This window comes from Poecilia reticulata, linkage group LG19 (genome assembly GCF_000633615.1).
Source record: "Poecilia reticulata strain Guanapo linkage group LG19, Guppy_female_1.0+MT, whole genome shotgun sequence".
NCBI lineage: Eukaryota > Metazoa > Chordata > Actinopteri > Cyprinodontiformes > Poeciliidae > Poecilia > Poecilia reticulata.
The window spans coordinates 3,823,735-3,828,346 of NC_024349.1; positions in this window are offsets into that span (position 1 = coordinate 3,823,735).

The window sequence follows — 4,612 nt, forward strand, 5'->3', positions numbered from 1 at the left end:
TGGGTTGCTAGGTGACAGGTGGAGCTCTGCCTGGGTTGCTAGGTGACAGGTGGAGCTCAGCTTGGGTTGCTAGGTTACGGTAATGTGACTCAATCAGGGGTTTTTTGAAACAGTCCATTTTCCAGACACTAAAAAACATAAACTTACAGCCAAAAACACGGCTGGGTGTTTTTTTTTTAAAGTGCTTTGGTTGTTTTCAGAAGCAGTTGAGACCTAAACTGTGCAACAATGTGCAAAACACGAATTTTGCATAAATGTTCACCTCTAATAGTCGACAACCAAAACTTCATCACAGATGTCAAACTTTATTCAACTGAAAGATTAATAAACAACTGAGTAAATTAGCACACTAGAATGCACAGTGTGCCAAATGTAGCAGAAACACCAACGTGTTAAACAACAAAGTTATGGATTAGCGTGTGATTAATGTGTGTTCAACACGGGGGAAAAAAGTCAAAAACTAAACCTGACAGAAATTCTGTGGGGTCCCTTTAAGAGAGGAGTAGAAAAATCCTGACAAATCGGAGCGTTTGGAAGAATTACTAATCACTAACTCAGCATGTTGGATGCTGACCGAGTTCTGCCAAAGACGACCGGATCTGCAAACGAATCGATCCGATCAGATAAAAGCTCATAATGGAGCTGACATTCTGTCTGAAGCTGACGTGTTTAGACTGGAGACATAATGAGATTAGAAATTCACATTTCACCACATCAGTGCTGGTGAATAATGCAGCCTGTCTGTTCATACTGAATATTTTAGCAGGGAATGATTTGTGGGTTCATCGTCTTTTCTCTGAGTGACGACGTGCAGCGAGTGAAACTCCCAAAAAACACAAACGCTGAATTTCCTCACAGGCATCTCAGCTTCTGCTACAAACATCTGATCCTGCAGATGATTCAAAGCGTTACATGATATGCTCTTCAGCCGCAGTGGAGCATTGAGTCACCACGGCAGCGATACGAGCGCCCCGTTGTCAGATGGGCCGAACTGCGCGCCTGTCCCTGCGTCTGGTCTGCGGCCATCGATGTCAGAGGGAGCAGCCGCCGCTTTGAAGTGGCTCGAGATGTTTATTTCTGCTGGTGCCAATGGGCAAAGTCATAATCAGTGTGACGGATGAGTCATGGAGATATAAGTACAGGAAAAGTGCCTCGGGTGCAATCATGTCAAGACCAAGAAGTATGTAGGCCAAGGGAGGGGCAACATCTGATCACCATTTTGGTTAGAGATGTGGAAAAAATGCGTCATGCAGCAGAGAAGCTCCGGGTCTGCTGCGGAGTTTATCAGCATTTCACGGAAGAAAAATCATTTTGCTCCTTGAAATCTACGTTTTCCATGTAATTATTAACCACTGAGACGTCTCTTTAATCAGCTGAGGTTAATTTAATCTGTGGATAAATGCAGCTGTTCTGGTTCTGGTGTTTGGAGAACAAGCAGCAGAGGAGACATGCAGATCTACTGGGACACGGACGTCCACCTGGACGGACAGGAAGGACAGCGATAACCACCTGGTGACTCAGGAGGAGCTGCAGAGAGCTACAGCTCAGGTAGCAGAAAACCAAAACCTTCAACTCTAAACATACAGCAGCAGCTGCAGCAAAGCGTGGGCCACAAAGGACCCAGGGGGGAAAAACATAAATACATGCCACACTTTTCAGATTTTTCTTGGTGAAAAAAAACCCTAAAACCAAACATCGTTTCCTCTCCATGTCACAATGATGAATGTTTTGTTTAGATCGTCAGAAAAAACCTCAAGCAGATTGTGATTGTAACAGAATCTGAACAAAGAGGCAAAATGAAGCAAAACGACTTTTTAAAGCTTTTCATCAAGTTAAAATGTTTTTCCCTCATCACAAAACTACCTGCAGTGTTGCTTTGATCCGGTCATGCATGTCCGAGGAATCTTCAAGTCCAACACAAGTTTCTACAAGTTTTACTGTTTCCATCAATCTTCCCTTATGCAACACTTCAAAATAAAAAATGTTGATGGAAACAAATATAGTTATAAAATGCTATAAAGTGTCACAATGTGCCAGGAAAATACACAATACCCCTCGTCTAAAGGGTGTGATTACTTTTGGAAAGCTCTGTATCTGTATGTACGAATGGAATAATGAGCAAAATAATCAGAAATATGTCAAATTTGGGTCACAAGACATTTCCACGTCCCAGAAACGAAAAGACTGAGATGTGGGGAGACTTAAAGATTGGAAAATTAATCATCGATTTTGAATGAATTATTCTTAATTCAGAATCCATCCATCCATTTTCTTGCACCCTTTTTCCCTTAATGGGGTCAGGAGGTGCTGCTGCCTCTCCAGCCAACGTTTCGGGCGAGAGGCGGGGTCACCCTGGACAGGTCGCCAGTCTGTCGCAGGGCAACACAGAGACACACAGGACACACAACCATGCACACACACACTCACACCTAGGGACAATTTAGACAGACCAATTAACCTGACAGTCATGATTTTGGACTGTGGGAGGAAACCGGAGTACCTGGAGAAAACCCACCATGCACAGGGAGAACATGGAGACTCCATGCAGAAAGACCGGGCCGGGAATCGAACCCAGAACCTTCTTGCTGCAAGGCAACAGCTCTACCAACTGCACCACTGTGCATCAAACTAACAAATAAGATAAACTGTTGTGATTGGCTGCCCTGTGTCCTGGTCTGAGCGATCTCCTGCCGTCACTTCGGGTCTCTGGCTGAATCTCCTTCACGCCGCAGAAGCAGCCGCAGCTCTGCGCCGTAACGGCCGCAGCCGCAGCCGCAGAAGCAGCCGCAGCCGCAGCTCTGCGCCGTAACGGCCGCAGCCACTCTGAGACTGTTTGTGCATTAAACTACCTTCAGCTTGACCTCACCGCTTTAGGGCCACACCACAAAATAATGCTTGGAGATGGACTGTTTACACACATGGGCGTGATTTGAAGTAATGAGCAGACCTCACACAAACACTGCATCCAACGTCTCCAGGTGACAAATAGGTGTTTATTGTATAACTATAACTTTAACGTTTTACTAAAGATTCAAAGTGCAGTCGCATTTTATTGAGTTTGTGAGCTAAGTGGGTTTAAATGGCGCATTAATCGTAACTCCGGGGAGAAAAGCTTTGACTGGACAACGAAATGGTAAAATAATAACCTGCCTGGCCTCTGAACACGGTCGGCCTGAGTTAAAGGAGAAAACGTTCACTGAACAAATACAAAGGCTTATTTTTTAAGACTGAAATCAACTTAAAATCTGCAGATTCAACTAAATTCAAAATGTTTTCATTTTCTTGTTTAAAGCCTCAAACGCATCAGAAGTGAGAAACCAGAGGAGGAAACAGGAAACTTCAGATTAACAGCATGGAGGTGAAGATTCGCATCGGCTCGTCTGAATTCATGGATTAAATAAAGTTAGAAGTTTAAAGAGAAGCATAACAACTAAAATATACTGCTATGTGTTTGAAACTTTAAAATGATAAACAAAATAAACAGAGCAAAAAGGTTTATTTTAAAACATCTGCAAAACCAAGTCGTCTTAATTTGAATTCTGTAAATCTTCCTTCATGTCTAAAACAATCTTCTGCCGTTTTCACTTCATATATCCGAGACGTTTTTTTTTAATTTGCAGCCTTTTTTCCCGGCTCCTCCAGATTCGGCAGAACGTTTTCAGAAGCCTTTATTTCTCCTCATCCTCTCATTTCCTCCTGCGCTGCTGCGTCTCTGGGCACAGAGCAGAAGAGCCACATGGCAAACTGACGGAGGGAAAGCTTGACCTTCACGACTTTAGAGAGAATTTGAAGGCATAAGAAGGAAAAAGGCTGCAGGTTGCAGAGACCAGATGGTTCTGACCGAGAATCAAGCTGGATTTATCTCCTGCTGAAGGCCGTGGTAGGGAACGGCTCTCCCAGCCTGACAGCGCGCATATGCAGCATGATTAATGCAAAACAGCTGCGCTGATTAAGAGCCGAGTAAATTATACCGTGCATCTTCCTTTGGCTGCGGTGGTGTAGGAAGATGTGAAGCCGTAATAAAAAGAGTTTGGTAACACCTTCCCACATCTGACGGTTCAGATTTCATCATTTGGTCACAATTAGGAAAACTGCCACGACTATAAAGGGATCCACTGTTAGTTTAACAACAAATTTATCTGAGACACATTCAACAGGATGTTTAGTTTTTATTAGTTTAAATAAAACACACAGTGTCATTCCCACTGCAATGCATCCTGGGTAGATGGCGCTAGGTGCTATGACGCTAGCTCTGTCAAGCCAGAACAGTATTTATTGCTCAGTTAGGACCTTCAGCCCTTCAGGTTTGAACTGGGAGGCTTTGAAATAGAAGGAAATGGAGAAATAATGAGTAGAAAACCTGTTGGTGTGAAAACGCCGACCTGAAAGGAGAGCCAACGCTGCACAACGCTGATTATGCTAACTGTGCTTACAGTTAGCATCGGGATCAAAACAGTTTCTCAAATATATTAGAAGGGTTTGCTACAAAGACTCACTTTAAGCATCCATTCGTTACTTTTAATTTGTTCTGGCGTTTGCTACTGCTAGCACTAGCTGATGGTGTTAGCACTAACATCATTAGCTAATGTTAGCACTAGCTGATGGTGTTAGC